The sequence below is a fragment of the Hippopotamus amphibius genome, chromosome 1 (assembly GCF_030028045.1).
Source record: "Hippopotamus amphibius kiboko isolate mHipAmp2 chromosome 1, mHipAmp2.hap2, whole genome shotgun sequence".
Lineage (NCBI taxonomy): Eukaryota > Metazoa > Chordata > Mammalia > Artiodactyla > Hippopotamidae > Hippopotamus > Hippopotamus amphibius.
In genome coordinates, this window is record NC_080186.1 from 14,295,834 (window position 1) to 14,322,053 (window position 26,220).

At 55.8% G+C, this 26,220-nt stretch overlaps 1 protein-coding gene across 2 annotated transcripts in view; it reads right to left on the reverse strand.

The window, feature by feature from the left end:
• The window catches only part of IFFO2 (intermediate filament family orphan 2), a 48,813-nt gene that overhangs the window by 15,987 nt on the left and 6,606 nt on the right, over positions 1-26,220 (reverse strand). The window lies entirely within an intron of this gene.

A 26,220-nucleotide genomic window follows, 5' to 3' on the forward strand; every position in this document is an offset into this window, starting at 1 on the left:
GCAAGAGCCAAGAGGGACAGGTGGTCAGAGGGTGGCCTCCTCAGGCCAGTCCAGCCTCAGACACAATGCCAGCACCCACCCTGGGCCCATCCCCGGGCTGGGCGAGGAGGGCACAGCAGCAACTCCATCCTTGCCTGCCCCTCGGGAGCTCCCAGTCTAGGACACTAGGTGGGTGCGACAGCCAGGTTGACGCATAACCATGATACCAGGTGGTGGCTACGAGGGCCAGGCTCCAGGCATGAGCTTGGCACCATAGGAAGACGATGGCAGGAGGGACTGCCACACCCCCTTCACACAAACTGTAAAGTGCTTTACAAATGCTGCTGTTCCTGTAAGACATGGTACTAAGGCTGCTCTCAGGAGCCAGGCTGCAGCCAGCACCACATTCAGGCTCCCCTTTGCACCCACAAGAAACAAATTTTACTGTGTCAACCACTATAATCACGGAGTCTGTCCTGCAACCTACCCTAACCAACAAAGATATCTACCTAGCTGTTCTCATCCCTGTCTTACAGATGAGGAAACTGAGGCCCAGAGAGGTTAAATATCTTGCCCAAAGACACACAGCTAGTTAGGGGGTGGGGCTAGATTTCAAACCCAGGTCTGTTTTATTTCATTAAAACAAAAAATAAATATAACTCTCACTTATTTAATGTTTATTAAGCTCCAGGCTTCACTCCAGGGCCTTTACATGTGTCCCCTTGCTTGTGTACACGCTGGCTGAAGTTGGACAGGAAAGGACAGAGGGGAGAAGGCACACGGGGGCTCTGAGTGTACCCCCAGCACTAACTGGAGGCAGGCTGGGATGATCATACTTAGAGTCACCACAACAGTACTAGCCCACCTTCACTGAGTGCTTATTTTGTACCAGACACCAGTTCTACATGATGTAATTCAATCCTCAAAACAGCCCTCTAGCCTCACTGCCACCATGATCCCCATGTCACAGGCGAAGAAAGCAAGGCAGAGTTAGATACCCAAGGTCAGGGTGAGGACAGGTGGGGCCAGGACTCAAACCCAGGCTGGAGACTCCAGATCGAGTGCTCGTAACCCTGCCAGGCTCCCCGTAAGTCCAGGACCCATCAGAGCCCTAACCCGCTCCCCACCCAGATCCCCCTTCTTCCCCACAGGGGCAGGTCCTTATCCCCTCTCCATCCTGAGACAGACAGACCGGGAGTTTCACTCTTTCTTCACCCCATGGCTACCTCCCTACATGGCCTCAGAGCAGGCAGGTCTGGAAGCCTTTTAGGATGCTGTCGGGGCCAGCTAAAAATAGGCCAGAGGGGAGGGATGGCTGAAGAGTGGGTTACGTCACCGGCTTTTGGAAACAAGAGAAAACGAATACTGTTTGCACACACACAGGAAAATTCCTCCTCTTTCCCACACGAGACACGACGGCCCTGGCTGGGGCTCCCAGAGGACACACACGCTTCCCCCTCCCCCGTTCCTCTCAGTCTTTACCAGCCCCCAGTGGTGGCGGCCAGGCCCAGACCTGCCATGGGCTGCAGAGTTCAGAACCCAGTGGGCAGTGAGGCTGGGGCAGGGGTCCTGGCAGGGATGAGGGACACAAATGAAGCTAAGGGGGGACAGTAGGAGAATCTTGCGGTCTAACCCAGGCAGGATCATCTCACTGAACACCCTCATTGTACAAACAGGGAAACGGAGGCCCAGTGTGTAAAAGGAATCTGCCCAAGGTCACGCAGTGTGTCATGGGCAGGGCCACAAGTCCAGCCCCAGGCCCAGCGTAGGGATTAGGAATCCCAGGTGGGGGGAAGTTCAAGGCTGCTCTCACCTCACCCAGCAGCATGGGGCATCTGGGGCTTCCCTCAAGGGAGGCCACGACCCAGAACACAAGTCCCAAGCTGTATCATCCCTCCTGGCTTTGCTGCCCTGAGAGGGGCGAAGCCACGGAGCAGAGCAGGGACAGGGAAGGGCCCGGTGTGGTGCTGGCTGCAGCCTGGCTCCTGAGGCCGGCCTCGCTGCTGCATCTGACAACCACAGCAGGCGCAGCAGAGGAGGGGGCAGCGAGGAATGAAGATGCAGGCACACCGGGGCATCTCCCCCCACGCACACCCATTTCCCAGATGGGCTTTTGGGGATGAGGCCCAGCCCCTCCTCACTTTTCCTTTACGCAAACTTCTCGTGAGGAAGGTGGGGCAGGGGTCAGCAGACCCACTGAACAGACAGGAAAAGTGAGGCCCAGCACAGGAAAGCAATGTCTTTGCATCCCCAGACACATTAGCTGCAGTTGCAGCAGCCACTGATGGGCGAGCACGGTCTGAGTCCCATGCACCGGGCTCAGGGCCTTGTACACATCTCATTGGCTTTCATGTGAATTATGAACCCTCTCAGGTAAAGAAATTTTCCCCAAACCCATTTCACAGATGAGAGAACTGAGGTTCAGAGAGTTGAGGTAACTTTTCCAGGGTCACACAGCTAGTAAGCAGGGATGGGACTCAAGCCAAGCTCATGCTCTAAAGCATCCATTCCCCAGCTGTGATGTGCGTGGGGATCACCCGGGGATCTTGTTCACATGCAGACACGGATTCAGCAGGTCTGGGGTGGGGCTCATTTCTAATGCACTCCCCTGCAGAAGGTACTTCAGTGGCCCCCTCACCTCGCTAAGCTGCACCCCAGATGAGCTTGCACAAACGACTTCATAAGCCTTTTATTCCCAGAGCTGGACGGGTGGGCAGCCGGTGCACCTGCCCCAGGAGACCCAAAAGGACCCCTGTGTGTTGATAGCAGCTGGCTTGACAGACCAAACCCTCTGCCTACACTCACCTCCCCTCCCAGCCGCGGCAGGAAAGCTTGGCTTTGCCAGCTTCGATGTTGACAGTGCAGAAAAGCTTTGCCCTTCAGCTGCTCTGGCTAACTGGGGTGAAAGGATGCATGAGTGATGTTTCTTAAGGCGCCCCAGATTCCCTGCAACTCAGCCCAGGGGGAGGGAGCATGTGGCTTAACCCAAAACTGGTCAACCATGTTGTGGGCTCTGACATTCCCAAACCGGCTTCCCAGGCACGGTCCCCTCCCCTGACCTGGCTCTGCCCACGGGAGTAAGGTTTCAGCAGGACGGGAGTTTCAGGCAGCAGAACCAACATAAGCAAAAATGGGCCAGCAGGAAGGCCAGGGAGTAGTCAACTGTCACCAAGAGGGCACACACCTACTATGGGACGGGGGCTGGTGGATGTCACGTCCTTTAAGCCTTTGTCTTCCTGACTTTCACGTGCAGCCCACTGCAGGAGCTCATACAGTGGGCTGTGAAGCTGCAGAGAAACCTCCTCCCCATTTTACAGGTGGGAAAATGAAGGCCCAGAGCACACAGACGACTCTAGCCAAGACCAAGACAGCCTGAATCACTTAGATCCACCCCTGCCTGTCCTGACCCACCAGCTCATAAAACTTCCAAATTCTTTTCTCTTGAATGGAGTGGACAGAGGGACATTTCCTGGTCACCTTCCGGGTGGTGTACACCACATTGGGCCTTCGTATACATTAAAAAAATGTCATTTAATCCTCCCCTAAGGATGCTCCCCATTTTGTGGATGAGGAAATAATCAGAGGTAACTCGATGCCCCTTTCCCTCCCTCCCCTTCAGCCTCCTGAAATCTATCCATTCTCCCAGGCTTGTCTCAAATGTCATCTCTTCCCAGTCTCGAGCCTCTCGGCAGCCACTTCCATTGTTTTCCCTCCTTGAGCTCAGGCTTGAGGCAGAAGGCCTCAGGATGCCATCTTCCCAGGGTGGCTTGGCTGTGACATCTCATCAAGCGTGGCTCTCACCCCAAGAGCCGGCCCATGATGCCAGGGACAGCGATGGACCACCCTCCATCTCCTCCACCTCCAAAGCGTGCTCAGGCCCCAGATCTGGCTCATGCCCCAACAACACCACGGGGACCTTCTCTCGTCCCCAGCATCTCCCCCCAGCATCCTCTCTCTCTCCCCCCCACCTGTAGACACCCTTCAACAGCAGCCTCGTATGCGTGCCAGCTCCTTAAAGTGCTCTCCGGCTACGGATGCTCACGCCAGCCTCTGAAGCAGAAGGGATGGATGATGGTGGCGGTGATACTGATGCTGATGATGATGATGATGTGACAGGGCAGCTAACACAGGCTGAGCGCTTACGATGTGCCCAGCACCGTCCTCAGGTGCATCACAGGCAGAGCCTCATTTCAGTTTCACAGTAACCTCTAAGTCAGGTCATTATTGTCTCCATGTCATTGATGAAGCTAAATTCCAAAAGCATGAAGCACCTCCCGCAAAATCACACAGCTGACAAGCGGGGGTTGTTTCTATTTTACAGAAATAAGAGACTCAGACAATCTCCAGAAGCGAAGGCTGAAAAAGGGACCGAAGGTCACCTAGACCACGCCTCTGAGTGTACAGATAAGGAAACCGAGGTGCAGGGTCACCCGGGGAGTGGACAGCAGAGTGCCCTCCCCTCCCCCAGCCCAAGCCAGCACTCACGAGGAGCGAGGCAGAAGGACGTGAGTCTGAACCCCGGCTCTGCCTCCCTGGCACGTCCTTCCACCACTCAGAGCCTCGATGTCTCCATCTGTAAATGAGACAGAGTGTGAGCCCAGCACACCCCAGGGGCACTCCGGAAAAGCCATTCTGTGCCCATACGCTCTGGTGGTCACGTGACTGGTCCCCAGCCACGGGCTGATTCTGGCTGGACTGGACCCCAGGGACCATCTCCCAGCCCAGCCTCCTCCCCCCGTGACTTAGTCACTCCAGTCCCTCTACTGACCGGTGTCCAAACCCACTGGGCGTGATCCACAACAGGGCAGTGCTGGACAAGTGCAAGGGCAGTCCTGGGGGCCGCTGTGCCCACGCAAAGGACAGGCAGGGGCTCAGGCTGGGCAGCCCACAAATCGCAGTGTGGGTGTGTGTGCTGCCCATCTCAGGAGGTCTCAGGCCCCCCGTGCCCTGGCCCGTCGGAGCGCGGAGGAAACATGGGGGGAGATGCCTAGGTGGGAAATGGGGCGCACAGGAGGGCCGCCATCACACAAATCATCAGGTCCGGCCCCTCCCCCAGCCGGAGAGCTGGTGATCACCACCACTGCTGCACACCGCTGCTCTCCCTGCACCTAAACCCGCCCGCGCTTGGTAAGGAGTCAGTCATTGAATGGATTTGTTGAATGAATGAGTGACCCAAGCGGCAACCACTCAGCCCCCCTACGTGCTCCCTCCCCAGCCAGGGCCCCTCGGACATCCTCAGTCTGCACAGCCCCAGCCCGGGGACTCCTCCGTCCACGCGGCTCCGGAGCCTCCCCCGGGGAGAGGCCAGGCCAGGGGGAGGGCCGGCCAGGGCAGGAAGCGGGCAGGGAGAAGGAGAAAGCTTCCCTCTCCTCCTTCCCACAGCTCCAGGCCAGGACGGGAAAGCAGGGATGTCAGGACAATGAGCAGGGAGAGGAAATGACTCCCCAGCCCCACACGGCAGCTGAGATCCTGGCGGGGCTCAGCTACCATCTTAGCAGACGGAGCACTGTGTGTGAGGAGGTGGCCCGGAGGGGGAGGTGGCTGCCCCGCCTCAGCCAGACGTGGTCTCCCCACATTCCTGAGGAGCCACCGCTGGACCACGTGATGGACGAGAAGTCTCGGCAGGCCACTGGGGGGGAGGGGAGGGGCAGCTTTGACGCCAGCCCCCAGCCCCAGCCAACACTCTGGGCCAGTGTCTCCCCTCCCCCATGGGCTCAGGATGACACACAGACCCACAGGAAAGGGGCCACGAAGCCTGGCCTGCTGAGGGGCGGAAAGCCAAGCTGAAGTCACTGGCAGAGGGACTGACTCACAGATTTTTCACTTCCTGTGCAGTCACAGAAAGAGGCTCCGGGACTCCAGCTCCAGAGGAAAGTGGGTACAGCCCCAGCAAAACCACGTAGGCTCCTGGGACAGCGCTGGCGCTTCTGGGGAGAAAGTCCCAGAGAGTCCTGGGCAGCAGGAGACTGGGTTCAGATACTGCCCCTGCCGTTTCCCAGTTGCGTGTCTTTGGGCAAGTCAGTTACTCTCTCTGGGCCTCAGCTGCCTCATCTGTGAGATGGGACACATACCACCCCTTTTGAGGCTGGGTTGTGAGAACTACATGAGGTGGGGTGGGGGTGGGATGGGTGAAAACACCCAGTCCGCCCCCCACCCCACCCCCCGGCACACAGCAGAAAACAAATGCTCTGAAGCTCAATTCGAACTGCAGAATCTCCCAGCTGGCTCCAGCGGCCAGACCTCAGAGAGCTGGGAGGGCGCCACAGGAATGGTCCACACCTTTCCAGGGAAGGCAAGCCGCCGGCACACGCCCGGGCCGACTCACTCAGGTGATGGGAAGCAAGCTCAGGTGTGGCTGGGCCAGAGCCGTCCGTGGAAAACTTCATTCTGGGCCAAGCGTGGGCCCTGCCTCTGGTGAAGGGCCGATGGGCGGAAGGCAGTTGCCACCCGGGCACGGGGCGCTTCCCCCACAGCAGCACGGCCGGCCGGCGGCAGGCCGCCAGGAGACGGCCGGGGGCGTGCTGGAGCCGCTCTGCCCCACCGTCCCCGGGGCTCTGAGCTGCCCCTGGCTTCTGGGCGAGCCCACCCACAGACGCACAGGGGCGCCCCTCGTCTCCCGGCCTTGCCCCCGCCTCGCTGCAGGGCTGGGGCCGGGCTGGGGCCCTGACTGGCAGGTCCTTCTCTAGACTAATATCCGAGCTGGAGGACGAGGCAGACCCGGGGGACTCTGCTTCGAAGCAGTTTCACAGATGCCGACGGGCAACAGATCAGAGCGGGCGCTCGGTGGGTCCCCACCCCTTAGCGTCTGCTGCGCCCCCCAGAGAGCTGGGCAATCACGACCGGGTCAATGTCCCCATCCCATGCCACCACCCTTGTCCAAGATCACAAACAATTCACATTTGCGGCAGAAAATAAAATACAGATAAGCAAACGGGCAGCGAGAGTGGGGCGGGGCCCGGGATACATGGTGAGAAACCACTTTTCTCCGAGGGAGTTCCTCCTCCCAGGCAGCCCATCGCTGAACCACGTGGAGCCTCTCCACCTCCTGACTTCCTCCTCTCATCTGGTTTACCGTATCTTCTCTCTCCAGTAAAAGGAGGGCCCCTCCATCCCCCGAGTGCCGCCCTCACGGGTACCGCCTGGCCCTGCCACCCCCGCGCTCACCAGCCCCCTCCCTGTGGACTCTGGTGCCCCCATCAGCACCCAGCCCCTGATGCGGGGAAGGGACTCCTCCCAGACGTGCCCATCAGAGGCCCAGTTGCCCAGCTGTACTCTGCTGCTCTGAAGGAGACACAAATTAAATGCCAACTGATTGTCTCCGCGGAGGAGGTATTAATTTAATGTGAACACTTAACCAGGGCAGCCGATTCCATTACAGGCGGGCGGTAATGGACCGGGCAGGCCGGAGCACAGGCCGCAAGCTAGTGATGGGCCGGGCTGAGCAGCCGCCATATCAAGCGTGCACCTCTCCCCAGCATGCTGCCACTGCGCGCGCACACACGCACGCACGCGGACTCAATCTCAACCTGAAACAGCCGCCGCCTCCAGGGATCCCAGCAGAGAGGTCTGCGCAAGGCTCCTCGGGGTGAGTGGGGGTCTAACATCCATAGGGAAGCACCCAGTGGAGGAGAGAGTTCTGGCCCAGGGAGCAGATCCTGGTTCGAGTCCTGGCTCTGTTGCTAATTCACTACACGACCCCAGCAAGACCGTTCCCCGCCTGGGCCTCAGTCTCCCCATCTATAACATGATCTCTAAGAGTCCCTCTGGATATGACGTGCAGACCCTGGATGTGACCCTCTGTTGGAGCCCGAAAGAGGGGACAGCCTCAGGAACGTTGCCGCCATCCAGAGTTATCCTGGGTAACAGCATCGGCCCGCCGGCCCCTGCCCTCACCACCAGCGACCAGCAAGCAGCGGGTGGCGTGGCAGCGTGCATGGATTTAACATTTGTCCACTGGTTTATTCCATGATTGGTTCAGGAGTGCTTGCCACGAGCTGCTTGGGCCTGACAGAATCAAAGACTGGAGGAGTCTCCACTGGCCCCACTGAGAAGGGCAGCAAACTGAGAAAGCCGTCTGCCACTGTGTGGTCCCCGGGGGGCCCGCTTACCACCAGCTAGAAACCTCAATTTCCTCCTCTGTGAAATGGGGGTAGCAATCCTACCTTGTAGGGCTCACAGACATTAAATGAGCTCAAGTGAAGGTGCACAGGCACCCTTGCTGGACGATGGCCATTCCCATTACTGGCACTGCCCTGCCTAGGCCTGTCTGGGGGAGGCAGGGACAGGTGGGTGAGGGCAGAGGCAGGGACAGGACCACCTAAGCAAGGACACTTCTCCAACCTGCCCTGACCCCCTGGGGATCTGGAAGCAACTGAGACAGATGCCGACACCAGCGATTCCACTGCCGGCAAAACCCAGCAAGTATCCGCTTCTGCCCTCCATGCCCCCAGACGTGTCCCGAGAATGACTGGGCACATGCTCAGGCTCTGAGGTCTGTCCTGACAAGGGCCACCATGACAGCAGGTGAGACTAAGGCCTAGGAGGGGTCCGGCCAGCCAGAGCCCAGCTGGTCTCATGGGGCCACCCCGGCAGGCACAAGGCACTGAAGGCCATTCTCCCAGGTCCGGAGATGCCCCTGGTCACCTGTCCCAATGCCAATCCAAGGCTCCAGCTGTTTACACCAGTCTTCCGTTCCAGTTACCCAGCGTCCACATCTATGCAGGGTGCCCAGAGTCACTCCCACTTTACTGTCATTTATGGAAAGCCCCTTCGGAGACCCGGCAGCTCTGCGGGGAGGGGCGGGGCAGTACCCTCCTTCCAGCACCTCTGTCTAGAAACCACACCCATGTGGGCACTGTCCCCCACCAAGCAGGCCACTCCAAGAAGGAAAGTGGCTCAATGACAGCTCATGGTGAGGAGGAATCTGTGTCCCAAAATGCAGGCCACCGTGAAGTTTCTGGGGCACCACTGGCAACCTCTTCCAGGCTTGCGACACCTTCATCACCTCCTCCAGGAAGCCCTTCATGACTTCCCCAGGATGAGTCACTACACCCATCCTGGTGTTTCCAGCCCCAGCACATGCCTTCCTCATGGCATCAGGGTTCTGTAAATATTCACTTCTCTGCCTCTCCCATCAGATTCTGCTCTCCCGGAGAAAGGAAGGACTTGCTTTCACTGTATAATGCTTATTTTGTGTTAGTCTAGTCACTTTACTCCCACCATAGTTCTGTGAGCCAGGTGTTATCCTTCCCACTTTACAGGTGAGAAAACTGAGGTCCAGGTAAAAGGACTTGTTCCAGGCCAGACCCAGGTCCATCTGACTCCCAAGTCTGAGCAGCCTCGCAGCAGGGTGTCCCATCAGTTCCATAAACCCCACTGCCTACCATGCCCCCAGCACACTGCTCGGAAAGCACCCCCAAATTACCCTGCCGGGGGCAGCACACATGTATACCCCTGGGTCACAGTCACTGACTTGGAAGACAGCGGCTTAGCCAGGGCATATGCTTTGCCTGTTTACTCACTTCTTAAGCCCCAGAACCCGGGTGGAGAAAGGCCCTAGTGTTCCACCTCCACTGGCCAAGACAGACCTGCCCACAGCCCTGCCACCCATGCCAGCCCTACAACCGGCTGGGGCAAAGCACTGAACCTGCTGTGCTCCTGGCGCCCATCTTTAAGGTGGGGGCTAGTGGCAGCACCTGCCTTGTGGGGCTGCTGTATTAAATGAGTCAGCATCCATTATGTGCTTAGCACAGAGCTCAGCTCTCAGTAAACTCGCACTAGGGGGACACTGATTAGCCACGGAACGTGGTCTTTACGTTGGCTCTCCTGCCACGGAAAATGGGCTGCTCAGCTTGGGGTGGCAGCTCTGCTGAGTGGATGGCCAGGGCCCTAGGCACCAGACAGCATCCCTGGGTACCAAACCAGACTCCCTGCTCTCAACGCCTAGTGACACATGGGGCTGTCAAGCAAGTCTTTGGAGGCTTGTCTCATCTCAGGAGGATGTCTCACCGCCCTCGTGTCCAATCCAGTGCCACATCCCAGCGCTGGCACGAGACCCGGCACTGAGGATGCCCCAGTGAGTGAGTGTGGGTGTTTCTGGGATGCCCAGCCCAGCAGCCTGTGTCCACAGCAGCTCAACCCCTCTGGCTGTTGGCTTAGATTCCATCTTCTTTCCCCACGACAGATTCAACAAACATTTCCCAAGTGCCCACTTAGAGGCACAGGACTGAATTAAGAGTACTCGCCTCCCACTGCAAGAGAGGCAGCGAGTTCTGGGGCTCTCCCCAGGCAGGACCTCTGCCCCACCCCCCACCCAACAGGGCTGGAAGGTCTGGGCACCGCTGCCTCGTGCCCTGGAAATGGAGATGGGAGGGCGTGCTCATCCTGGGCTCTTGGGGCGAGATGGATCTTTGCTCATTCCATCAGTGAAGGGGCCCCATCCGAGTTGCCCCTGCCCAGCGGTACCCAGGGCAGGAGGGAAGAAAGCAAGGCTACACGACCACACTGAAAGCAGTGGTTGCCTCCAGAGGGAGGGCCTCGTGGCTGGGGACAGGGTGGGAGGGAGACTTGTCACTATGTCTTCTTGTGTACCTTTTTCTAAATTGTAGTAAAATACTCATAAAATTTGTCTTTTTAACCATGTTTAAGTGTACAGGTCAATGGCGTTAAGTACATTCACACTGTTGTCAACTACCACCCCTACCCATCTCCAGAACTCTTTCATCTTGCAGAACTGAAACCCTGTCCCCATTTAACAATAGTTTCCCATTCCCCCTCCCCCCGGCCCCTGGCAATCACCATTCTACTTTCTGTCTCCAGGAATCTGTCTACTGTAGGTCCCTCATACGTGTGAAATCACACAGTACTTGTCTTTTTGTGACTGGCTTATTGCACTTAGCATAGTGTCCTCGAGGTTCATCCATGTTGTAGCCGGTGTCCAAATTTCTCCTTCTGTATCTTTTTAATTTTGAATCATGTAACGTATTATTACCTAGTCAAAAAAATCAAAGCCATTTAAATTTTTAAAAAGACAAAAGTACCCGTTAGTTTCCCCTTGTTTTAAATTGCCTGAGCATTTTACAATGATTACACCAGAAAGATTGAAAAAATCAGATAAAGCCAAACAAACGAAAAAATTAACAACACACCTAATCCTCCATCCCTGAGAGAACCGCCGTTAACATTGGCTGCGTGTCCTTCCTGATGCTTTCTTATGAGACCTTCTTCTTCTGAGATCTTTCAATAGTGAAAGTGGGATCAGACCATGTGTGGTTTTCAAGTCTGCTCTTCTCACGTAACAACACACGGCAAGCACCCTTCCCAGTGGCTGATACAGCAGGCGGCCGTGGCACCGCTGATATAGTGGGTCCTGCGCTGTCATGCCCAAGTCCTAGAATCTAATCAACACTGCCAAGAGCATCCCGGTACACACAGATTTGCATATTTGTCTAGTTATCGCCATGGAGTGGGTTGCTGGGTCAAGGGTACGGACATAGAAGAGGCTCCTGTGCCCCTCAAAAGCGCTGAGCGTGACAAGGCTGTACTCTTGCGGGGCTCAGCAGCTGCCCAGGGAGCCAAGGAAAAGCAGGGTCCCTGGGTCCTCACCCCAGCTCAGCAGCAACATTGTTTTGTGCCTCGGTTTCCCCATTAGTCAAAAGACTCTCCCATGGGTGGGGGAAGACCCTACCATAAATACTGTCCTTCCTCACCCTCATTGGGGTGGCACTTGGCCTTCCCCAAGGAGCAAGGGCTGGGTGATCAAGCTCAGATGAGAAATGGGCCCCATCACCTCTCTTCCAAAGGGTAGAAGTTTCCACCTGGTGTGTGACGAGCCCTGGAGCAAGTGGCCACATGCTAGGGTGGGGCGAGACAACACAGCATCCCCCTCGACACCTCCAGCCCAGGGCCTGCCACGCTGCATCACACCTCCAAGCCTTTGCCTGTGCTGTACACTCTGCCTGGAAGGCTCCCTCTACACTTCCGCTTTGTCATTTCTCTCTCCTTAGCTTATGCCAACTTCAGGACTAGCTTGTATACCCCCTCCTCCAGGAAGCCTTCCCTAGCTCCTCGGTCAGGGTCAAATGCCCCTTTTCCGTACTCCAAAGGTGCCGGTCCTCGTGCATACTCCAGAGGTTATCTGGGTACCCACTGGCTGCCTCTACTTAACTCAGCCCTTCTCAGATAAGACCCATCTCTGGCTCCCAGCTGCAACTCCTGGTACACAGTAGGCATTAAATAAATGTTTGCTGGATAAGGGGCCCATGGAATGTCACCTCCAGGGCTTTCCTCAGGAGACCCAATCTGGAGTCAGTGTAGCACCAACTCACTGTGTGGCCTTAGACATGACCTCCCTGCCTACCCTACCCCTCCCTGTCAGCCTCAGTTTCCCCAGACAACCTCCACAGTCCCTGCCAGCTCTTCTACTCTTCTCCAACGATTCTCTTCCCTCACCTTGACCCCTGGGCCTACCTCTCATGGGGCAGCTGATGGGCAGGTTGGTGCTCACAGTCTCCCAGGACTTAGCCTCTCTGCCCGCTCTGCTTGGCCGAGTCCCCAGAGGCCCGTCACCCAACACCCACCCCTGGTGTCAGCAGCTCTCAGCCTCTGGGACTCCACCTCTTGTTCAAGTCCAAAAGCCAGGAGGGGGTCTGCGCACCCAGGCCAAAGAAGCAGGAGGCTCAGGGGGTCTGTGCCCAGGAGGCTGGGGGAGCCCCACCCAAGGATATGTTTATAGCTTTGAGGAAAAACAGCAACTCCCAAGGCTATTTTGGAAACCTAATGTGCACTCTGTGCCTCTCTGTTGTTTATTTCAAGTGACCATGCCGCCCCGCAGGTAAATGCATGGCACTGCGGGCCTGCAGTTCAACATCATCTCCCCATCAAAGCCACGTCACTCACTCTGAGCTGTGTACACCCAGACCAATAGGGGAGTCGGCAACCAAGCAAAGCCCACCAGGCGGGAGTTGGCACATATCCCATCCTGGGTTTAAACCGAAACCCCGCAGCCTCGAGCAAGTCACCTCTCCAGGCCTCAGTCTCCTCATCTGTGAAATGGGGGAGAATGACCCCCCTCCTGGATTAAATGAGGATTGGCAAGCACATCAGGCTCCAGATGTAATGAGAAGAAAAGAAAAATCACAGAACATGGGCCCCCAGGACCTCAGAAGGGGATGCTCAGAAGCCCAGGCCATCTGTAAATGAGAAGCTCAGAGGGTGAAGTGACATGCCCAAGGCCACACAGCCAGGCAGTGGGAGAACCGGGACCAGAACCCAGAGCCCATGTGCTTCCAGCCGTGCTGCTGCTAAGGGGAGGAGCACAGTCCTGAACAATCACCAGGAAGGAAGGAGGAAAGAGTGACAAGGACCCAGGGAACCAATTACACGTGCGGCTGGTGCAACAGGGGACGGGCTGGGGCCGGCTCTGCCTGCATGCAGAGCCGTCATTGTCATAACTGGCCGGGAAGCTGCAGGCACAGCAAGGACAGGTAATTAGACCGTGGTCACCCGTGCTGAGCGGGATTAGTGACTACACACAGCTCAAGGGGACGGACTCATGACTTAACTCCAGCCTCCTCCTCCACGCAGCCCTGACCTTCAACTTGATGTGAACCAGTGGGGAGGGCACTGGGGCGCCCCCAAAGCATGCGTGAGTGCGCGCACACACACACACACACACACAGCATTCCTCCCATCCATCCAGAGGGCTGGGGTACGCCTCTCAGAGAAGAGAGACATCAAAAGTAGCAGACTCCCAGAGAACCCTCTGCGACAATAAACCCCTGGCAGAGCACTTTATTGGAGCCTCTAGTTTCCTCACCCCCCATTCTGCTGATGGGGAAACTGAGGCTCACAGAGGTAAGGCTACCTGTCCAGGTTAACAACATGCAGTGTTAGAATGTGACAGGCACTATCAACTCATTTAATCCTCACAACAGCCTTACGAGGTAGGTGCTATTATTATGCCCATTTTACAGATGAGGAAACTGAGGCCCAGGGAAGTGAAGCAATGTGTTCAAGGTCACAGAGCTCAGAAGTGATGGAGCCAGGATTTAAATCCAGGCAGTCTGGCTCCAGAGCCCAAACTCGTAACTACCAGACTTGCCGGCCTCTGCTCTCTGTACAGAGCGGCGGATGCTGCAGTAGAACATGGGCCCCTCTGATCCCAAAGCCTAGGCTCCTTTCTCTGTGCCAGGTGGCCTCGTGATGCAGAAGGTCAGGGAGTGTGTACTTCAGTCTCCCGGGGGTCAGAATGGACCCTAAGTGGCATCGCCTCCAAAATGTAAAAGTGAAGCACAGAGGCCCCACCCTGGGCCCCACTGGACCCCAACAGAGTGGCCCCTGAAGTGAGGTTCTCCTAGGCCTGGCCCAGCCCCCAGGACCCTCAGATGGCCAGGGCATCCTGCAGACACTAGAGATCCTCCCGTGCCCCAAGCTGCCCGGATCCTACCAGGTGCCCAGCTTAGGGCGAGACAGAGGGTCACCAACCCCAGCCCTGCCAAGGGACCAGCAGAGATTCCTTCCTCAACTCAAACCCAATTGGGGCCTCTTTTTCCCCTGAGACTTGGTCCTCCAGCCACACGTTGCCTGGACTCAGCAGGAAGCCAAAAAGGAGACAGTCACATACAGAGGGACAAGAAGGAATGGCCTGGGAGAAGGGGTGAGGCCACTCACACAGCTCCACTGCTGCTCCTTATCTCCAAACACCTGCAGGTCAGATAGACAGACTCAGCCATGCCCCAGCTGGTGACCTGGTAAAAATGACTTTACCTCTCTGAGCCTCAGTTTCCTCATCTGTAAAATGGGCTAACAACAGTACGTACCTCACTGGGTTGTGAAGATTATACAAGGTCACGAACACCAAGCATCTCATGTTACTTTGCTCACCTTAGTGGGCAGACCTCAATTCCAGCTGCTGGGGAGAGGGAGTTGTCCCAGGGGCCAGGGTCCTGGGTGTGGCTGAGATGCGCCATTATGCCCCTCAGAGGGGCCCTCTGCCCCACGCTGGGACTGGGGAGCTGTCTGGTATCCAAGTCCCCAAGTACCCAGCACATGCAGGCCCTCAACTGGTATTTACGCACTGGATGGATGAATGAGCTTGTGGGCTGGAGCCCCCAGGGCAGAGCAGCAAGCAGGGCCCGGGTGCAAGTCCCGCTCTGCCTGCGTCCCAGCCCCTCCTGGGACCCATCTGCACAAGGAAGTTCTGCCATCCCGGGAGCTCAGGCCCTCCCCACCCCGCCAGCCACCCCCAGGCAGCCTGCCAGCGGTGGGCCCTTTCCCAACCTGCATGGCCTCCTAGGGACAGAAGGCCGGTCCACGCCCACCCTAGCAGGGCCACAAAGGCAGCAGGCAGCTTCCTCCTGGTGACTTTGCCTTGGGACAGATGGAACTTGTTGTGATGTCTGCCAAGCCAGATGGCCTGGTAGGCTTGAGGGGCCAGGACACCAGCTGGGAGTCCTGCCCCAGCAGACAGAGCTGCTTAACCCCTTCCTACCCCGGCCAGAGGAGTTAGCATCCCCCTGGAAACTTAATCACTCAGGCCTCCTGCCCTCCACCCTCGGAGGTGAGGGGCCTCCCAGGGGCCAAAGGGGAGTCAGGGAGGCAGTGGGGTGAGAGGGAACCACGGGGCAGGTGGGAGTGGAAGAGGTGCCGTCACCTGGCTCTGAGGGCAGGCCTGGCCCGCCAGGAATCTGCCAACCCAGTGGATGAGTGGCGCGGGCACTGGTTCCTGGTTGGGGACCCCCGTGGAGCCAGCTGCCTCACTTCCAGGACACCCATCTGGGGCAGGGACTGCCAGGTCCGAAGGCCACCAGTTACCTTTATCAGTCTGGAAAACCCACTCCCCAACCCAAACCCCAGAAACAGCACTGCCCTGTGAAGGAGGAGACCCAACCCCGCCAGGCTAGCAGAATGGCTGCAGACATGCTGTTCAACCTCTCTGGGCCTCAGTTTCCCCATCAGGAAAGGTGGGGCCAGGGTGATCCCTGGGCTCCAAGGCCACTTCTGGCTTAGAGGGCTCCATGACTCCAGAAGAAGGAATGTGCCTCCTCCCCGTCCCCGCCCCCCACCCCAGGAACTTGTGGAATCCTAGAAGGACCAGCCAGATTCTTTCTACCCAAAAAGCACGTCCCAACAAAAGCACGTGTGCGTGAGTCAAGACGCACTTCAGGCAGGAAGAAGGTAAGCATCTGGGATTCAGAGGGGGACTGATGCTGCCTGCAGAAGGTGGGAAGGGTCTTTACCAGGAAGTTGATGCCCACCCATTCTCCTGCTCGATGGAAGGCTAAACAAGTGGAAGTGCAGCATATGGGATTATGGCTAGAGACCAGGAAGCATTTCTCAATGGAAAAAGCTACAAGGATGCTACAAGGCACACCTAGCAGAAGGCTCTGGAATGTCCTTCCCAGGCAATAAAATCTTTAAGTGGGATTTGCAGAGGTCCTACCCTTGAGGTGAGGGAGGAACAGATGCCCTCTGGAGACCCTCTGGGGACAGCAAGCCGGTGTCTACAAGCAAAGCAGGGCCTCAGAGTCTCTGCACTCGGGTGCCCAGGCAGCCTGACATTCCAAATGGTCATCTCCGGGCAGAGCACAGCCAGGCTCAGTTAGAGCCTGGGGCCTGCACGCTGGTCCAGCCAGGATCTCTGGGTGTCTCTTAGGACAGAGGACTCCAGAAAAGCCAAAGAACACATCAAAATAGCCAAGGAGAGAAGGGCTGGTCAAGAGGGCTGCCAGCCAGGAGTGGAGCCGTCTGTCAGCACAGCAGAGATGCAAGAATCTGAGGCTGGCGTCCACACACCTGGCTCTGAGTCCTAGGTCTGCCACCAACTTACTGCATAACCTTCAGCAAGTCATTACCCCTCTGAAAAGTATGTTGGGGGAGAAATCGAACATGCCTGAGGACTCCTGCAGCTCTGACTTAGTCATTTGGTGAGCTCCCTAGGGATAGAAGTCTGCCTTTCCAGTCCATGCAGCAACTTCCCCAGGGCCAAAGCATAGGGCCAAGCACAAGCACCCTAAAAATGATGGGGTGGGGAGGAAGGGAGGGAGGGAGGAAGGATAGATAGATGGATGGATGGATGGATGGATGGATGGATGAACAGATGGATGGACGGATGGATGAATGGATGGATGAATGGGTGGATGGAAGGATGGATGGATGGATGGAAGGGTGGGTGGGTGGGTGGGTGGATGGATGGAAGGAAGGATGGATGGATGAACAGATGGATGAACGGATGGATGGATGGGTGGATGGATGGATGGATGGATGGATGAACAGATGGATGGATGGATGGGTGGATGGATGGATGGATGCATGCATGCATGCATGAATGAATAGATGGATGGAAGGATGGGTGGATGGGTGGGTGGATGGATGGATGGATGGATGGATGGATGGATGGATGGATGCATGAATAGATGGATGGAAGGATGGATGGATGGATGGATGGATGGATGAACAGATGGATGAACAGATGGATGGATGGATGGATGGATGGATGGATGGATGGATGGATGAATAGATGGATGGAAGGATGGGTGGATGGGTGGGTGGATGGATGGATGGATGGATGGAAGGATGGATGGATGGATGGATGGATGGATGGATGGATGGATGGATGGATGAACAGATGGATGGATGGATGGATGAACGGATGGATGGATGGATGGATGAACGGATGGATGGATGGATGGATGGATGGATGGATGGATGGATGGATGGACGGACGGATGGATGGATGGATGGACGGATGGACGGATGGATGGGTGGATGGATGGATGGATGGAAGGATGGATGGATGGATGGATGGATGAATAGATGGATGGATGGATGGATGGATGAATAGATGGATGGATGGATGGATGAATAGATGGATGGATGGATGGATAGAAGGATGGATGGATGGATGGATGGATGGATGGATGGATGGATGGATGCATGCATGCATGGATGCATGGATGGACGGATGCATGGATGGATGGATGCATGGATGGATGGATGCATGGAGGATGATTGATCAAGTGTAATAATTCCTGAAAAAGAAGAGCAGAAGGTTCTAGGCATCCCCTGGGATGATTCCTTACACTTGCCCTCAAGGCCTCCCTGGAATCACCTTCGCATGACTACAGTCCTTCCAGTGTTCAACCCCCTTCTCTAACTTGTGCATAGATGTGCACATACCTACACACACATACTTAAATATGCAACACATGCTCCAAGCACTGTGACCCAACTCTGAATCCTGAGAATAGAAGCTATGGCTCCCAAAAGCCCTGAGACTTATCTGCTCCAGGCGCCTCCGCCTCCTGAAGCACCCTCCCAAAGCTGGGTTTGGAATGACACTGGGCAGTGGTGGAACCCCAGTGACGATCTTTTAATACCCAAGTTCACATGCCAGCTCTGCCACTTCCTGGCCATGACAAGTAACAAGTCATTTCACCTCATCTGTATAGGGGCATAACCACAGCCACCCTTCAAGAGTGTTGTGAGGCTCAAGAGAACACACCTGGGAAGTTCTGAACTGCACTGGGAACATGGAATGTGCTCAGGGAATGATGAGAGTAGTATCACAGGGTTATGAGATCCTGGCTTCCTTCTTGGAGGAGCCAAGTCTCCCAGGGCTTCTCTGCTTGGGCCCTACAATCCCTTCCACCTCGTTTCCCACCTTGGGGGGTGATGTGCCTGGACTTAAACCCAGCAGAAGCTACAAAGCCGCCTTTGTCTGCAAGACGAAACCCTAAACTAGCTGCTCTGACGTCAATCCTGGAAAAATAGTTCCAGGACAGCCTTCAACGTCACCTCTCTGCCAAGGTCTGGGGGCGAGCGCTTCACCCACAAGGCCTCGCAGAGATGGTCTATGGGCTGGACAAGAACCCGGAAGCCATCACTGCATGGCCTTAAGGAAGAAGAGCTGCCTCAGTGACCCCTGAGGTGCAAGATAGGACTTGAACCCCTGTATCTCAGCCCAAGGGCCAGGGCCAGGAACATGCAGCCCATTCCTCTACCTGGGAGACTGAGCCTGCGAGTGTGGTGGCAGAAGTATTCTGGAAGAGTCCAAGAGATTCAAGTTCCAATCCCAGCTCTGCCCCTGCCTCACAGTGAGACCTCAGGCCAGGGATAGAACCTCCTGAGGCTGCCTACATATCTGCACAAGGATGCCGGGAATTGGGGGGGGCGCCTGCCCAGGGAGGCAGGGACAGGGACAGACTCCCCACTCAAGACCACGCTCCAAAAAGGCCACTGGAAGCCACAGGCTCCAGGCGACACACTATGCTGGCCACAGCGTCGAATGCTAGGTCTTGCCCTACCAGTGATCCTGCGCTGACAGTCTGCTGGGGAGGACAGGCAGCTCTTCTGGGGAAAGGAAGTGTTCTGAGCACAAAGGCCACTCTGCAGCCAGAAGCGGGAGGGAAGAGGCAGTCCTCACTGTGTGGTGTCTGGGGTCTGGCAAGACCAGGCTGGGGCAGAAGGGACAGAGCGATCATAGCTCACACATAGCACCACACTTAGCCCTTGGCATGCACCATCTCACTGAATCCTCATTACAACCTGTGAGCTAAGGTTGTCAGCCCCATTTTACAGATGAGAAAACTGAGGCCTGGGATGGTGATGCGAACCCAGGCAATCTCACTCCAGGATCAGAGCTCCCACCCAAGGAAAGGCCCTCACAGGCCAACAGTGCAACCAAGGAAGAGTAAACAAATAATTTTTTTAATTCTCCAAGGATGTATTATGCATTAAGTCCAGAAAGGAACAACCTATAAGTTACGGCTCCCCAGAACTCAGCATCAGGTTAATCCTGGTTCTGTCTGTAGCCTGGCGAGCTTCAGCCTCAGTTTTCATAACTTGAATAAGTCCTGATGTTTTCAACGTCAGCATTTTCTTCAAAGGCAAGTGTCAAACCAGTTGCAATGTAATATTAAGACTTTCCATATAAAACTGTATCCAAATCCAAACATACTATCTGTCAGGCCCCAGCCCCAGCCTGGGGACTCAAGAAACATGGTCTTTAGGGGGACTGGGGGATCGGCCTCTGTGATTCACCCAACTCCTCACTGTTGGCAAAGTTCTCAGACCTCCAACTCCAGGGCTCATCCCAGAGAAAAGGGGGTGGGAATGGCCCTCATTGGACCAGGCTCATCAACAATCCTGTGGGTCTCATCATCCCACTTTATATAAGAGGAAACTGAGGCACAGAGAAATGCACAGCGTAGCACACGGCTGGCAGATGGGGACGGTAGATCAGTCAGTCAGTCAATACCCCACGGCGCCTACGTCAGGCCGAGCTCAGGGAAGTGCCTCCTGCTGCAAGGAGACAAACCCAAGGCGACCCCGGGTGCCTCTTTTATAAGCCAAGAGAGCCTCATCTGCAGCACTGAGGACCTGGATGTCTGGCGATGGGGCAGGGCTCCGTCTCTGTGGGCTCCACTTTGACAGGCTCTGAGGCCTCTTCACTCTAAGTTCTCTGGCCTCTGGGAATTTTCCAAACCCCTTCTTAAAGGACCAGCAGCCTCCAGAAGGATTCCTTAGCCCAAGGGTTTCAAAGGAACTCTGTTCCTTTTGAACCTGGGTTCTAGCCCCGCTGCTGTGCTGTGGCCCTCAAGGGAGCTGCTCTCCTCTGGGCCTCGGTTTTCTCATCTGTAAAACAGTGATGGGTATGTGAGTGGGCAGAGAGAGAAAAAGATAAAACACTGAGGGATGAATTCTCAGAAGGTCTTCTTCAAAAATCACCGGCAAACCTAGTCACCTGAGATGACAGGGGAACGACATCTCCTAGAAGCAGGGGGATGGACTAAATGACCTCAGAGAGAGCCTCAAACCCTCTGGGCCCATCAAGGGGTAAGAGGAAGGCACAGGTACGAGGGAGAAGGGGCAGGCGAGGCCGTCAGGCGGGAGAGGTAAGGTGAGCAGCCTAACCTCCTCCCCAGCCCACTCCCGACCCGTGTCTAATCCTAGGCCCGGACCTTGATGGGGGCCAGGGAAGCCGAAGCCGGCCCCCCTGATGGCACTGACTTCTAACCCAGCAGCTATCCCTCTCACCAGGTACCCTCCCCTGCCCCCACCATGATGTCAAGACCCCAACCCTGTCGTACAAGGGGTCTGGGGTGGACAGAGGCAGGGTCCTGACCCCAGGGGCTCCAAGACATAGGCTCTCAGCCCTGTGCTCACAGACACACGAGCAAACACACAGGCTCACACACGGGCTCACAAAGCCCCAGCGGCAGACAAAGAGCCCCCCACCAAGGCCTGGCATTGGGCAAGGGGTTGGGCGACAGCGCCCCCTCAGAGCCCTGCCCTGCCTTGGATGGGATGGGCGACGGGACCAGGGTGAGAGACCAAGACAAGAAAGAAGGGAAAGAGGGAGGGGAGAGAGGATGAGAGATGGCAAAAGAGAACAAAGAGAGCCAAGAAGCCCACGAGGAGGGAGGAAGGCCAGGAAGAGGGAGGAGAAGGAGCAGGCAGGCCGGGTTCTGGCTGTGTCCTGACTCCAGCCCGGGCCTGGGTTACGCACCAGCATGGCAATCTCAGCTCCAGGCCTTTGCACAAGCTGTTCTCTTTACCCGCAGCACCCTTCCCCCTTCTCTTCCACTCTTACTGGACCTTCAAAACACAACTCAGCCGATATCTCCTCCAGGAAGCATTCCCTGACTGCCCCTAAGCTGCCTTCCAGAATCCCTGGCTTCCAGGCACTACAGGGTCCCACCAGGGTCTGGCCCTGCACTCCAAGGCTCTCTCTGGTCCAGTGTTCTGCCTTTGCAACAAGCGTTCCCCAAATTTCTTCCAGTCTCAGTCTCCACCCCCACCCTGCCCCCAGATGGTCTTCTGCCCATTACTACAGCAGGCCGGGGCAAAACAGGGGTGCCCATGGGCCCTGGGAAGATGTACCGACCCTGCCCAGAGAGGAGCCTGTCTGCCAGGGAATTTCACAAGGTCCACTTAGACCAGCAGCTCTTCCCCTCCCCCCAGATGGCAAACAGGTGGCAGCGAGCCAAGAAGCTTCTTAAATAACCCAAGTAATAAAAATGGCCAATTAAGAGGGTGGAAGGCAGTGTCTCCACTGCGAGGGTGTCTCTCCATCGAGCAGCAGACGAGCGGGGGGACTGTGTGCAACTGCACATCCCTAAGTCGGAGCACACAGGCCAGAGAATGCTGAGCAAGCATCTCAGAGCCGGCGCAGAGACAGCCCCCGCCCAGTGCAGCCCAGTTCAGGGCCCCAGTGCCACCAGAGCGCCCCCTTGCTCCTCTTCCTAGAACCCCCCAGCCTCACTGAAGAATCATCGCACCACATATACACACCTCTATGCATAAAAGAGATAACTAATGAGAACCTACTGTACAGCACAGGGAACTCTACTCAATGCTCTGTGGTGACCTAAATGGGAAGGAAATCCAGAAAAGAGGGGATATATGTATACGTACAGCTGATTCACTTTGCTGCACAGCAGAAATTAACACAACATTGTAAAGCAACTATACTCCAATAAAAATTAGTTTAGAAAAAAAAGAATCACCATGGCAGCTGCCAACGTCTGAGCACCGTCACCTCATTCCCTTCCTCATGCCACCCACGCAATATGCCTATCCATCCCCATTTTGCAGATAAGGAAGCAAGGACTCTGTCAAGGTCACGGCACTGATAAACAGTGGAAACACTCTCAGACTCCTCTCCTCCCAGCTTCCAAGTTCCACACAAACGCTCTGCTCCGAGCTGTTTAGTTTCAAAGGTTTTTGTCCAGCACTCCATCCCAGCTTGACTTGGGATCTAGGGGAGATGTGATAAAAGGCAAGGGGAGGATAAGATCTTTTATGGAGCTTCAAGTAGCCCCAGATTGCACAGGAAGTTGGAGAAGAAACAGCAGTGTGAGTGGGGCCCAGGGTTTCCGATCACCTAGTCACCGTGGGCACAGCACTCAACAGTTTATAAAATGCTTCCACAGGCATCACTTCATGTAATCTTCCAAACAGCCTCATGAGGGCAGATTTATTACGCCCATTTCACAGAAGGGAAAACTGAGGCTCAGAGCAGGAAAGCTGCTCGCAATGGACATGCCCCTTCCCGCGTACCACACAGGGTAAGAGTCTGGATCTGGAGCCTCACCTCCTGGGTTTGAATCTTGGCTCGTCGCTTCTTATCTTGGACCAACTTCCCTCAATGTCTCTGTGGCTCAGTTTCAGCATCTCTAAAATGGGCTAATGATAGTACCCAACTCATAGGCTTATTATGAGCTTACATGAATTAAATGTTCGTAAACTGCTTTGAATGGAGCCTGGCAGAGAGTAAACGGAATTAAATATTTTTCAATTAATTAGTTAATATTTATTGTGCCTCTAGTACACCTAGGCACTATTTGGGCAGGTATTTGTCATGTGGCATTGTTCCATTTGCCTGTGTCCCCAGACTCTGAGCTCCTGAGGGCAGGGGCTGTGTCTGCTTCACCCCAGTGCCCAGCATGGGGCCTGGCATATGGTGGGTGCCCAGCCACTGTCCAGAGAACAGAACCTTGGTGTCTCAGACACTCACACGCAGCAATCTCATCTTCCCCAACAAGAGGCACAGAATGACTATAGCAAGTTCCCTGTACCCTGGCAAAGTTCACAGCACCAACCGAAAGCAAAATCAGACCTGAGCCCAGGATGGAGGCCGGTTTCCCTCCGGCCACCAGAATACCCGCTGCTCTCCTGCTTGTCACCAGGCAGTGACAGCCCCTGGCCACTGCCTTAGGAGCGCTCCGGTGCTGGGTGTGACAAAAGGAGCATTAACTTAGGGTTTGAGACCCACGTCCAGCCCTGGCTTTGCTATGTGACTTGGGATAAGTTAATTTTCCTCTCTGAGCCTCAGTTTCCATTGCACAGGGTTGTCACAAGGTTTAAATCGGATCACATGGAAAGTGCCTGACAGGTAATGATTCGTGCTCGCCATCCCTGCCGCCCCCGCCAACAGCCTAGATGTGCCAACCCAGGAACCCCCCTACCCACAGCCCAGTCCTCAGAGAGCAGGGGGACTGGACCACCCTCTACGGTGGCCAAGGAAGCTCATCTGCTTGCCGTTGCCAGTGATTCATTGGCTTCGCAAGAAATAATTACTCTAAAGTCACAGCAGGAAGTCTTCCCTGCATGGCAGCCACCTCCTGTTCTGCCACCCGCCGCGGCAATATTGTGACAGGCACCGGGGAGACCCACACCTCAGCCTGCCTCCCGCCTGCCTCCTCTACCCTGTGCCAGCTTTACCAGGCGGCATGAGACATCTGCACCAACCTGTATCTCCCCTGGGAAGAGCACTGAACTTGGGGTCTACAGACCCAGGCTGGACTCACTGTGAGATCTGAGGCAGATTTCTTCACCCATCTGAACCTCTCATCTGTAAAATGAACATAATCAATCCCACCTCTTGGAATTGCTCTAATAATTAAATCTCACTTATTTAAAGAATGCATCAGAGAGCTTAGCACGTAGTAGGTACTCAATGAATGGAGGCTATTAACTCACTATGATTTATTTTCAACCTTTTTACAAATGTTTTCACACTCCACTGTTTCAATTGATTTTTATATCAACCCTAGGAAGTGGAACACATAAGAAACCTTATCCCCATTTTACAGAGCAACACATCAAGGTGCAAGAGATTAAACGGCATGCACAGAGTCCAGATCACTCCAATAAAGTTAGAGACAACAGTGTCCAAGGGCGAGCCCATCTTCCCACCGACCCCATTCCCAGGTGGGCAACGAGAAGCTTAGATCACACCCAGGCAAGCCAGGACCACGACCTAGACTCCACAAGGCTCTAGCTGCCCCCTGCCACACCCCAGGGGGCTCAGCCAGGCCACAGCCCCTCGACGGAACCACAGGCATTTGTCAGGTTTAGTATTGGGTGACAACTACTCTTGTACCAAGAACTAGAGTAAGAAACCACATCCTGCCCAGGAAGCCAAGAATGGGTGCCCACTGGGGGTGGGAGGGCACTACCCTGGCAGCCAGGCGGCAGCATCAGAAATCTTCACCAGCCTCCCATCTGGCCTGGAATCTTCTAAGTACCTCACGGCCAGTCATGCCCAGAGACGGCACAACCCCTGGAGGCTGCCAGCAAGGTCACGGTCCACCCTCTCCCCAGGTCCCAGCCCTGTTCTTGACTTCTGCCCACCTCACAAAGCTAGCACTGCTCACCCCTTAGTGCACCCACCCTTCTGCCCTGTGAAATCTGGCCAGGTAATTCTTGGAACCTCACCATCTACAACGTACTGTAGCTCCGTGAGTCCACGGACTGCTCCCACAATGTTGGGACACAGCTCTCAGCATCCCCCTTTTCCAGATGAGGAAACTAAGGCTGGGAGAGGCAAAGTGATAGCCCAAGCTGGTTCAGTTTTTAACTCCTGCTCTGAGGGCCCAGCATCTGACACCTGGAGACAGGTATTGGTTCAAACTTGTTGAACCGATGTGTTGGGACCAGAGCGCGTGTCTCCTGACTCCAGGTCCAGACCCTTCCCTCCACGAGCTGTGAGTCTGCCAGATGTAGAGTCCATGCATGTGGGGCATCCATATCCACCCAGCCCACTGGGGCCTAGCAGCATGCAGCAGCCAGGCACAGAACTCCCTCACTGCAAAAATGCTTGCTCAGCATGGACTCTGGCCAGGCCCTGGCTGGGCTCTCTGTGCACAAGACGAAGAAGGCAGACCAGGAGCCGGCCCCCACAGAGCCTACAGTCAGCGGAGTAGGCAGATACACCCCAGGCAATTACAATTCAGGATGCAGGATGCTGTGATCAGGGAGGTAGGGGGTGCTCAAGAATGCCCGATGCAAGAAGTCAGGGGAGAGCAACACATCCTGAACCTGAGCACAGGGGACAACAAGGCTGTCTCCTTCCCTGTCGTGGGCCTCCAGCCATCTATGACCTGGGAAATAAACAGAGCACCAGCCAGGCTGCATCTCATCAATGTGATCAAAAGCCAAGACACCACATGCAAAGTCCATAGCCGTGGGTATCACTGACACATGGCATGGCTCAAATCAACTCCCCCAGAAGTCCATGTATTTCCAGCAGCAAAGGATGTGTGCAAGTTCTGGGTCTATCCTTCCATGCCCTTCAAATATTGACACATGTGACGATGCTTGGAGTGAGAGCCTGAGAGCGCGGGCACAGGCGCGCGCTGGTGGGGCCCAGGGGCCCTGCATCCGGTGGCCAAGGCAAAAGCCCCGCCTCGAATTCCTGGGAGAAGGAATCTTCAGCGTCAGCTGTCTCTCTGCTTC